The sequence below is a fragment of the Caloenas nicobarica genome, chromosome 1 (assembly GCF_036013445.1).
Source record: "Caloenas nicobarica isolate bCalNic1 chromosome 1, bCalNic1.hap1, whole genome shotgun sequence".
NCBI lineage: Eukaryota > Metazoa > Chordata > Aves > Columbiformes > Columbidae > Caloenas > Caloenas nicobarica.
The window spans coordinates 67,448,059-67,459,893 of NC_088245.1; the positions used below are offsets into that span (position 1 = coordinate 67,448,059).

The 11,835-nt window shown below is 45.0% G+C and overlaps 1 protein-coding gene across 2 annotated transcripts in view; it reads right to left on the reverse strand.

The window, feature by feature from the left end:
• Nucleotides 1-4,432, reverse strand: part of ADIPOR2 (adiponectin receptor 2) — a 48,472-nt gene extending 44,040 nt beyond the window's left edge. Inside the window, exon 1 of one of the 2 annotated variants that reach the window (XM_065646069.1) lies at nt 4,324-4,432. The gene's annotated coding sequence lies outside the window, so the exon portion shown is untranslated. Of the gene's footprint in view, nt 1-3,915; nt 4,090-4,323 lie in introns of those variants that run through there. The other variant, XM_065646079.1, reaches the window with a different exon arrangement.
• Between the last annotated feature and the right edge of the window lie 7,403 nt (nt 4,433-11,835).

Here is an 11,835-nt window from a genome sequence, read left to right on the forward strand (position 1 = left end):
TTCCAAAGAAGTTAGTGAAAATCACATTAAATCAGAGGCAAATTGGTATTAAACATATACTACTTCCTCTTCAAAATTTTGAGCACCTTAATTTTGCCAGCAGCTCCTTACTTCAAGTTCTTTGCTACTTCTCAAATCAAGCAGAAGCAGTATAAGCTGTGGCAACTCCTTATCCGAGAGGCTGTCTGCTTATCACCACACCAGCTGCCACATGGCAATGTGGTGAGCAGTCTTCTGTACACAAAGATTGTCACTGTGCCCTGAAAGGAAACCTTGAAGTTCATCTTCGAACTGGACTAGGACAAAGATTTTATTTTTATGTCAAACCATTGAGACAAACTTTCCAATAAACATATGCAATCAGTGGGCAAGTTAAACCCCAGCTCAGTTTTACAGTTACCTGATGATAATAGTCTGAATCTCTCACTCCTAGCTGTTGCCACACGGCAGGCAGGAGGTCGATACTTTCAAAGCACTGGAACAGGAACTATGTGGAAACAATTCACCTCCTGTTTTTTATTAGTTTACATACTGATCTGCAGCATCCTGCTTCAAAAGGAAAATGTTCTGGTAGTAGGAGTATATTCAAATAAAGAAGTGAAAGTTTGAAATGTTTTCAGAGAACTGTTTTCTGAAGAAGCAGAACTAGTACCTTGTTTGTCTCCATATTCTTCATTTTTGAAATCCAGTTTCTTTATTGAACTTGCCTTGACAAACATATTGCTTTAAAAAGGAAAGGCAGCTGGTCATCACATTAAATACAACCAGCTGAAATACAATGTCTTGCTGAAAAGATAAGGCATTAAAACAACTTCGTTATCAGAGAACAATAGTTTAAAGTAATAGCCTTCCCCTTAAACACAGTCCCCAATACTTTTTCATAATCACTACCATTATCTTGTGAAACATCTTCAAATCTACCAACACCGTCTGTCAGAAAATTCACTGAATGACTCAGACACACTTTCAAACCACAAATACTCAAAATTGCTATTTCCATTTCAGAACTACTTCTATTTAAGCATTCAAACTGCTGATGGCATAATAATCCAACGATCTGCTGAAGTTTCCTTGTTGAGATTTTCCTCATGCCCAGACAGCCTCTGCACTGACAAAAGCAAGCCTTGTTTCCTTGCACAGTCTTTGACAATACGGTTACACAACCAGAAACCTGTAAAACATGGAAAATTTGTAGTGCCTAATACTGAGTATCTTTTGTACATGAATGCTTGACAAAGCTCCTTGAACATGCAACTGAAGACATAACAGCAGAGATCCAAGTATTAAAATCACTGGCATTACATGCCTTGCCAATTCCTATTAATTTTCCTTCGTGACAAATCAACAGAAACTCTTGCCTAGAGCAAGCACAGGCTTTCCAAACTCCGGCTTTTTTCTCCTGTATCCAGGAGTCAGGCTTCCAGTCTGAATCTTACCCACAACTGCCAAAACAACCGCTCACTAGTCATTTGAGCAGACTCACCGTAATGTCACTGACACAACTTCATCGGTGCAAAGACTGGGGTGGGGGAGTAAGGGGGAGCCCTTTGTTTGTGTCTGGCTCTCTTGAAGACCTGATACGATTTAAGCTCCTCTGCTTCTCTACTCATTGCATTTTACGTTTATGTTTGAGTACCTACATGTAATAGGTAAGAATCCATTGAAGGAATTTTCACCATGCAAGGTTTTGCTTAAGAAGTACGCCAAAAATACACTCTGCCCCTTCACACCAGATTATGTTTTCTTTATATGATTTATACTCAGCAGAATTTTGAAAATCTGGACTGAGTTGGGATGCAGCTTTTAAGTCCATCGCTAATTTCAATTCGGTTTTTCACATTAGCAACATGGTTTTCACCATGAAGCTGCCAACAACCTTATCCACAGGTTTATTTAAACATATTTAGTCATCAGCTCAGACAAGGGAGTTATTTCCATATTTTATCAATTAATTTTACACTTCCAACACAACAATGAACTTCTTTCAGTTTGCCTACCAACACACGCTCATAGTCTTTACAAGCGTCACAGTACAGCTGAAGTTCACACATAAGTAAGTTATCTCCACAATGTAAGAGCCTGTTGTGGTTTAAACCAGTGGGCAGCTAAACACCACACAGCCATTTGCTCACTTCCCCACCTCAGTGGGACGGGGGAGAGAATTGGAGGGGAATTAAAAAAAAAGTAGTCCTCATGGGTTAAGATAAAGACGGTTTAATAGGACAAAAAGGAAAAATAATAACAACAATTAAAATAATAATGATAATAAAAGAATATATAAAACAAGCGATGTACAATGCAATTGCTCACCAACTGTTGACCAACACCCAGCCAGTTCCCAAGCAGTGATCCTCCAGCTAACTCTTCCCCTGTTTATATGCTGAGTATGATGTCATATGCTATGGAATATCCCTTTGGTCAGTTTGGATCAGCTGTCCTGGCTGTGTCCCCTCCCAGCTTCTCATGCACATGCAGCCTTCTTGCTGAAAAGCCCTTGACATGGTAAGAACCAAAAGATTTGTGTATAATCAACATACTAAATCCATACTGAGGGTACTATCTCATACGGAATCCAAAACAGGGTACTATACCAGCTACTAGGAAGAAAATTAACTCTATCCCAGCCAAAACCAGGACAGAGTCACAGCATCAAATCTTCATAACTGAAGTGGCTAGTAGCCCTACATAAAAAGGAAAAAAAAAACTCAAAACACAATCACATCCTTTCTTGTATATACAATATTAGCTCACAGCTGAAGATAATAAGGCAAGCAGGCTGTATTTTATGACCATGCTGCACCCATAATTCCATGACACAACATCTAGTTCTGTTGATCATAAATGTATTTTCCTCTGTTGCAACAGCTACCACCAAACTTGAAGTAGTCTTATTAAGGTTCTATAGAAAGCAAGCACCTTACTACTAAAATGCTACAAAAAGGCCTCTGAAAGCTGAAGATTTTTACAACAGTACTCAGAAAAAGGACTGTGCAGTACTCAGCTCTTCACTGACTTCCAGAACAGAGCTGTGAAGACCACAGCCAGGACAGAATTGGGAATTTAATACTCCCTGACGCTGACTAAAGCACAGAAGTGAAAACAAGAGTTTAAATTGAACATTAAGAGCTCAACTCCTGAAAACCAGATTATGCCCAGAAGGGTTTGCCCAGAGAATCTGGCCAATCTTATAAAATCCCGTTCATCTTATAAAAATACACAACACAGTTGCTATACACGGGGCAATTCAACTGTCTGAAGAACTTCAATGCAGCACTAAGAACAAAATATATCTTTAAATAAGGAGTAACACCTAAAAGCTTTCCTGCCGTGTGACAGGTGCATACTTTATATACACAAAGTGACAAAGCCTGTACATCAAAAAAGTTTAGTTAATATTAGCGATTTTCTTTAAAAAATGCTAACACACACACCCCACCCAAAGCCACCACATCAACTGACTCGTAATACTACGACAGACACAAAAAGAAACCAATACCGCTTGAAAAGCTTAGTAAGGACAACAGCTGTCCCCTGTTCTTTGTTTTCTAGTCCATTACCATATGTTTCAACATCTTTGTTGCTCATTCTAAGCAAACAAGAGATGGATACTCGATTCTCCCAGAAAACAAAAAAAACAACCCCTATTTAAAAAGTTCATTAAAGTGTTACTTGCAAATACCTAAATTGTGGCTACGCTAGTGCCAAATATTTACATTATCTACTGTTGATAACTCCAGTGTTTATAGATACACAGACATGCACGCACACACAGAGTGCTCTGCGGGCAAGGCAAGGTTCCCATATTGTGCAAGCAGAGGAGTTCCTATTTTTATCGCCTCCATAAAAAGCTTTTAGGAGCAGCAGCACATTTCCCTGTCCTGACAAGCAACAAGTGTACAAACAAGACCCACTTACAGTGTTCTTGACCCACTTTAGAGTGCTTCACCGGCCTAAAGCCTCCTCCGGCCCGGCATTTCCAAGTGCTCTCTCCTGCCCCTAAGCAAACACCCGAGCCACAAGCCCGCCTCACTTCTGCCCCCGGCCAGCCGCCCGCAGGGACAGACAGACAGACACAACGCGGCCACGGCCGCCGGCAGCACCCGGGCCACCCACCGTCGCCGGGGGCAGCGGCAGCGCCGACCCCCGCCCCACCGCCATCCCCGGGGATCGGCGGGAGGGAAGGAGGCGCCCCCCCCGCCTCAGAGGCTCCCCCTCGCCGCCCCGCCAAGCGGGCGGACGCTCGGTCCCGGCCCGGGACCCCCGGCCCCGCGGGTGGCGCCCAGGCCGCGCAGCCCCTCCGGTGAGGGGCCGCCGGGCACTCACCTGGCAACGCGCGCCCTGGCAACGGCCGGCGCCCGCCCCGGCGCCCGCGAGGTGCCGCCCGCCGCCCCGCGCCGCCCCCCTCCTGCAGCAACCGCTGCCGCCGCCGCCACCTCCCCGGCCTTGTCGCCTCCTCCCGGCCCTACAGCGTCATCATCGCACGAGGCCGCCGCCGCCAATGCGGGACGCCCCACCGCGCCGGCGCACGACGCGCCGGAAGGAAACGCGGGGAGGGAGCCCGGCTGCATCCCGGGAAATGCAGTCAGGGAGGGCCGGCCGCCGGCCGCAGGCGCAGGCGCACGGAGCGGCCGCCCGACCGGGGCGGGGCAGGCTGGGGAACCGGGGGTGCGGGCCCCCCCCGCCGCGCCCGCGGGCAGGAGCCGGCTCTGATTGGCTGAGGGAAGCGAGTGACGTTGGCGGGGGCTTTTGTTCTCCGCTGGCGCGGTCCTGCGCTGGTGTGGGGCGGTTGGTGGCCGTTGGTGGCCGTTGGTGGCTGGAGGGGCCCGGCAGCCCCTCAGGAAGGTCCGGGGCTGTAGGCGCATCCGTCTTGGTTCCCGGGGGAGCTGCGCGGTGGGATTCTCCTGTGACACGGCTTCTTCCGGGCCCTGAGCAGGCTGCAGAGCGTCACCCTCTCCTACAGCAGCCGGTGCCACAGGAAACGCCAGGCCACGCAGCCCTTTCCGCAGGCGTGGCGCAAAGGGGCCACCCGAGAGAGGGCACCCGTGGCAACATCTCGTGAGCCATCCAGGCTGAGAGAGGCACTGTGAAACTCACAGGGGGAAGTTGTGAAGCGTCCCTGGGGGCCACAGCAACCGCCGTAAGGTCCTGCTGGGGGCGGGGGAAGAGGCCCCACTGGACCGGTGTTTATCGTTTGGGACTGAACTACGTGCTCCAGGGCATGGAACGGGGTGGGGAGGCCACAGCCATCGCCATTGCCAGAAAGATAGAATCACAGAATCACTTCAGGTGGAAGAGACACTCGGGATCATAGAGTCCAACCATAACCTAACTCTAGCACTAAACCATCTCCCTAAGAACCTCATCTAAATGCCTGATGATGAAAACCAGACCAGCGTTACCAGGCCTCATGCTGCTCGAGGCATCTGGGAAGCCTGGCCCCTGTGACAGGGCCTGAAACCTATGTCTGAGGTGGGAGAAGGGAAAGGCAGCACCAAAGAGAAAAAGAAGTTTCTCTGGTTAAGTAGAGGGAAGTGTAGGCAGAGCAGCAGGAAAACTTGCGTGATGTGGAGATGTCAGCTTCTGAAATCGTGTCCTTGGGGAAAATGGTGAAAATCCTGGGCCTGTGTGTTATACAGTGAGACTAGTCAAAATGCTAAGGAAACATTGTCGTGTTAGAGGACAATCTTAAGAATTGCCCAGGAGAACAACTGGATGATCTGGGAGGACACGTCTGTAATTTGTGTGGCTCTACACACTTTAGTGCTTTGCTGAGCAACACTCCAATCAATACACTTGCACCCGCACCCATAAATTTTAGCTCAAACCAGTGATTGTGAAAAAGGTAGTTAATGGAAGGAAAATTATCCCTATAAATTAATATTACATGCATTTTGATCCCTAATACGAACATTAAAACATACTGCCCATTCCTTAAAACTCTAATTATAAAACTATGATTCCCTATTGTCTCCTTTAAAATATGTCCCATCTCACACATTCATTAAAGTCTTCATTACTGTGAAGAAAGCAAGGTAGTTACTCAACGTTGTAGTTGCACTATTACATAAATCTACGGTTTCCCTCATCAACTGAAATGTACTTTGACAGCCATCAGGCAGCAGCACAGAGAGCAGCAGCTGCAGCGCTTGCTCCAGCTCCACCCTGTGCTGGCTGGATGAAGTATTTCCTGCCCTGTCTTTCAGTATTTCATCTGTAAAATAACGCTAATGATTTTAAAATACTTTTGAGCTCCACTGACAAAAAATACGTATATAAAAACTGCATGTCATTTTCATCTGTCATTTCCTGTCACCATAACTTAACGTGTACTCAGCCAATTAAGAGGGAAATTGAGATAGGAATACCATTTCATTAAATATTAAATAAAAGGAATTAGGGTGGATTTTTTTTTTCTGATTTGAGAGTGTGGAAATCAAAAAGGAAAGCTGTGCTCTGCCATACGGGGCAAAGTATTCATTCAGAAAGACACATTTTTTAAAAAGCTGAGATACTTCCTGGGCATTTATAGATAATTCCTAGAAATAACAGCATTAATATAAAATGTTCATTGCCTTAAATCTGTCTGTGAATGGCTTTGTCCTACGCTTTGTGAAAGTTAGCAGGTTATTAGTTAACTCTCATGTTCCACAGCAAGGCAGAATGAATTTGCCTGTGGTAAATGAAACTGAGACTGGCCAGACTCATCACAGTGAATTGCAGAGGGCTGCCACTCTGAAAACCTGGTCCAGAGGTTTTCTGGGCCCAAGGAAGGTAATGGCCAAGCACTTGTGCAGCTCCCCGGGGCTGTGAATGAGGCAGGACTACAATTAGCTCCAGCACAGTGACTGTAACAGTCATTAAGTGACACTCGGTCTACTCCGCAGCTTTTTATTTTTTTTCTTCTGAAAGGCAGGATTGCAATGTGTCCTGGCAGTACCTCATCCTGTCCATCCCATGTGATCACCATGCTCATGCAGTCACGTGAAGGACTGACACAGCTATATGGCACTCTAGGAAGAGCCAAAAGACAAATTATGATTCAGAATAAAACTGCCCTAGGGTAAGGAAGAGCCCAGACCTTTTTATGCCTTATTACTGTAAGCATTTAAACTGCTTCATCTCTATTGGCAAACATTCTTGAGCAGCTCCCTTCTGAATTCCCCAGGATGGCTGCCACCATGTGACAGTACAATGGGGCAGCGCTAATGGGGAAGGGGCCTGAGGGAGGTATTATCATCTCCCTCCCTCCCAGTAAAGCCGTGCCTGCTCATTCTCTTTGCATTTCCTTCCTTATCGGAGTCTTCTTCCCGTCCCAAAGCACTGAGGGTCTGACCCTCACTGCACGCGCCATCATGCTGCCAAAGGCTGGTGCTCGCTGCAGCCACCACATTCCAAACAGGAAGAGCTGTTGCTGGTATCACGATGCCATCAGGCCCAGCTTGTTTCGGGCAGGCAGCATGCAGAGGTAACTGTGACACTCAGGGCAGGTGTCCAGCTTGGGTGGCACAGGGCAATATTTAGTACTCCATTTAATGGCTGCTGCATTTCATCCCTGCTCACAGGGAGAACTCCTGACCCTACTGTTTGTTCCCCCTTTCTCTCTTTGAGGAAATGCTATGAGTAGGTCATGCATTTTTGAATCCTAATGCAAAAAAAAAAATAGATTTCAACTATCATTTAAACAGAGCTAAGAAATAAGAGGGTATAGTAACAGCTTCAGGCCCTGCAGGAGAAGATTAATGGATGGAATGCATGAACATGCTGCGATCATTGTATTGTACTGGGTTTTTTATTGTTATTTGGGGATGTACAATGGCTGATCATGATTCTTTCTGTCCTTTCTGGTATGTGTCCTGTTGGCCACAGAAATCGGTTTTGCTTATCTTTGAGGCTGGTTATATTTAGACTTCAGAGCTGGTATGCTTATGATGTGGCTCAGTCCCAAAGCCACCAGCGATCTACCCTAATGCTGGAGCTGAGACAGGCTAACCACTCGACGGCCTCTGCATCCATCAGCCTTTGCGCATGGGGGATTGGTGCCTGCACTGCCCTGGCAGGAAGTTGGAATATGGCCAGGTTACAGATCTGGGCCAAGGAGATGGGACTTATATCTGGGTCCCATGGATTAGACATAGACAGAATCTACCTTTGAGGAGAATGTGATCCAATATTATGTTCACATCTGCTCACTGTCTGTCATCTGAGAGTTCCTTCAGAGCCCACCCCTCAGTGAGCTTGATTTCATACAGTATTTTCTCAAAACTATTCAACCTGAAATGTAGTTAAACAAAAGCTAAATGAAAGTGAATGACCATATAAGCAGCTGGTTCTGGACAACCTTGTGACAGACACTTGAGAAATGCCCTTTAGTCGCTGGAAGGTATTTCCCAAGGTCCCCTTGGGATGTTCTGTGTCTGCATCAGCTGATGAAAATACTGTCTATATTTCTGTAGCCACAGGTGATTAGGAATTGCTCCCAGAGCGTAATTTAAACCTACTAGGCTTCTCCCTGGACAGGGTCAAGTGAGCAGAGAGAGACCATTGCATGTTTGATTTTATATGACTGAACACGATCTGCTTCATTAGTGCTTTGTCAGGGCTACAAAACTTGGGTCCATATAGAAAGTGTAAGTTACACTCAAGCTGTGTGTGTGGGTTCAACTTGGCTATTTCCTGAATTGCAAAAGGCAGCAGTCTCTCTGTTACGTTGAGCTCTGGGTAGGCACTGACTTCTTGGGGACAAAGAATGGGAGCCTAGAGTCCAAACAGCCTGGAGTTCTGTGGTGTTAAAAGGTTGACTTAAATTTTCTCACAACCCTGCCACTATCTTTTTACCATAATTAATATAAAATGAAAGTTTCCATTTGTTCTAGGATCAGCTATTGCTTAGCTTACCTTGCAGGAGAACATACCAAGGCCTCATTCATTCACGTTATAACTTATGTATTACTAGCCAGCTGGAAAATGATGACAGATTTGCATCCTGTTCTGCTCCATTTAGGAGCTGATGTTCACTGACTTGCAATAACCGTATATTTGCATAGTGCCTTTAACTCCAAAATATTTTAGTTTTACATGACTTATGGGTGGTCATTTCTATCAGCCTTGAAGTGCAGTGACTTCAGGGTTGGAATGTGGCAGCCAGTTACCAGCACACGCTATATAATAGCGTATTGTGTGAATATCTTATCCATATGAAACTGCAAAGAGAATTTAAGCAGGCAGATATTTGATTCAGAAACCAGGCTGACCTCCCTAAGCCTCACTCTTGCTACCAGATATTCAATACCTATAAATAAACAAGCCCCGTGTTCACCTCTCTTTTGTAGAACAGTCTTGCCTCCAGCGTTGTGCCGGTGTAGGGCTGCACTGCAACAGACTCTCCAAGGTTCCTGCTGAGCCCCCTAGCAACTACCTCGGAGCACCTGACAGTCCGAGGTGCCGCTGAGCCTCTTTGTCCCGAATTGAGCGTGTCCCTCCATAATGGGGATACAGCTGTCTGCCTACCAGAGTTAATAAGCGTAGAGGGTAGGCCTTCAATTATGGGGGGTTTTTTAGCCATATTTCTCAAAGAGCTTTACAGAAAAAGGAGGTATTCCACTCCTCGTTTCATACAGGAGGAGGCTGGAGGCTAAAATGAAAAAAAGTAACTTGTTGAAGATTACAAAGCAGATAATCGGCAGAGCTCAGAATCAAGCATAGCTCTCCACCCCCACATCCCTCTACCACTTTGTGCATCAAACAAGGCACAACTTAAAATCCGCCACTTTCATGGTAAAAGAAGCCATTCTGCTACAGCTTTCTGTTTGACTTGCTTTGGCTTTGCATCAAACCAAACCAGCTGTGCTCTTATTTTATACTTACTACCACTCTAAGGAGGTTCTTTTATGTGTGGGCGCCATAGAAATTAAGTTTTAAGCTAGAGTTTAGCAGGATCAAGTTTTTGGATACAAAACTCCCAGTAAATGAGGAAGACTGAAACCTAGGTCTTGTAAAAAGAGCCCAGAGCGGGGGCAGGGGGGAAGGAAAGAAATCCAATGGTCACTTCTACTGCAATGTGGTCCCAGTCCAATAGGAACTGCTGGCTCCAACCAGGCGGCCGGAGGTCTGGAGTGCTGGGACAAAAGGCCAAAATTCATCCTTTTTCCATCCAGACAAAAGTTTAGGTGGAAAAAGAAGGACATGTCAAGGGACATCCAGATGAATAGTAGCCCTAACAATGCCAACTTTTCTGCTCCCAAAGTTGTTTACACCCACAAAACGAATTGTGGTGCCAAACTGCAAGGAGATGTGTGGTCTTTATCGGGAAGGCCAAATGAAACCATTTGGAATTATTAGACAGATTAACAATGCCTGAGGGTGTCATATACAAATAGCTGACACCTTTAAGTACTGACGCAACGAGGACGGACAAGAACATGAGGTGAGGGTGGTGGGAGGAAAGGTCTTTTTTAGATTTATCCAAGGTAGAGTAAGTTTTATTACTGGGCTAGAAATGCATAGTATCCCAGGAGTGAATAGCTCACACATTTGATCCGATCTTGGGCTCAGTCCAGCTCCCACTGAAGTTTAATGGGAGTTGGATCAGGCCATTGCACTCACATTTTTTCCATGCATGGAAAACTATTTCCGTTACTTTGAATTACAATACCACTGGCTTTGGATTTTATATAATAAAATAAATCTAGGCCACTGTTTATATTCCAAGAAACTGCATTCTGGGATGCCAGCAAATATATTGCCTGTTGGATTAGAAAAAATAAAATTAAAACGGGACACATTGGTTTAAAAAAACAACAGCTCCTAATTATTAAACATAATTTTTCTTCCTTGTGCTTTTCTGGAATCCTCAAATATTTGAAGTATGAAAGGTACATATAAATTCTTCTCTGGTGGTTGAAATGGTGGAATCTGTAAAACTGCAATGCTTTATAAGAAACAGAGGTTTAATATAAAAATAATAATCTTCATGCCTGGTCTTTGCTTATTGGCATATTTTGCGCATTTTAAAATTTACAGTAAAAAAGAAAACAACACCCTTGGAATGCCAGTAATGAAGGGGATGTATATTAGCAAACCCTTATATTTTGGGGACTGGCTTCTCTTGATTATTCTGACTGCAAATGAACTCTGCAGATGCTGAGAGGCACAGGAAATGTCTTGTGCTAGAAAAAGCATTTGTTCCCTGCTTTATGAATTGGATTCTACTAAAATTCCAATGTGGTAAGACTGATTAGCAGACTTTGGTAATGCCTTCTGCCCTAGTACAATTTTATGGTACTATTTTATTACCAATGAAAAACACAGAAAATACTTCCATTGGTGAACATGCACCCACATTTTGGGAGCAAACCTATCTGTGGTTAGCTTATGCTGGAGGAGAGCATGACCCCTGGATTCTGAAATAAAGAGCAGCAGAATAAAAGACACCCCACCAAAACAATAACACAAAACCACACACATACACAAGCAGCAGAGGGAAAGAAATGTCATTGAGGGGTGTTTAATGTTAAAGAGAAACTATACATCTGGGATGGTGGTGAGGGGGATTTAATAGAGCTGAACAAGGTGACCACCTGCATCCACTTCAAAGACGATAACCGGCAGTGGTATGAGGAGCACTTATGCAGTCATGTGCATGTGTGTGCATGCAATGCTTCTTTCTACTGACAATCTATGAAGTATATTGCCTTTGCGAACATCCCTGGGCACCAGCAGCTTCTCCTCTATATTGACAAATTAAGTTGCAGCATAGGATTAAAAGAAAAAAAAAAATCTCCCTCATGCACATAGCCACATAGTCAGAGCTGGACAGATTTCCCCTGTGCCCAAGCA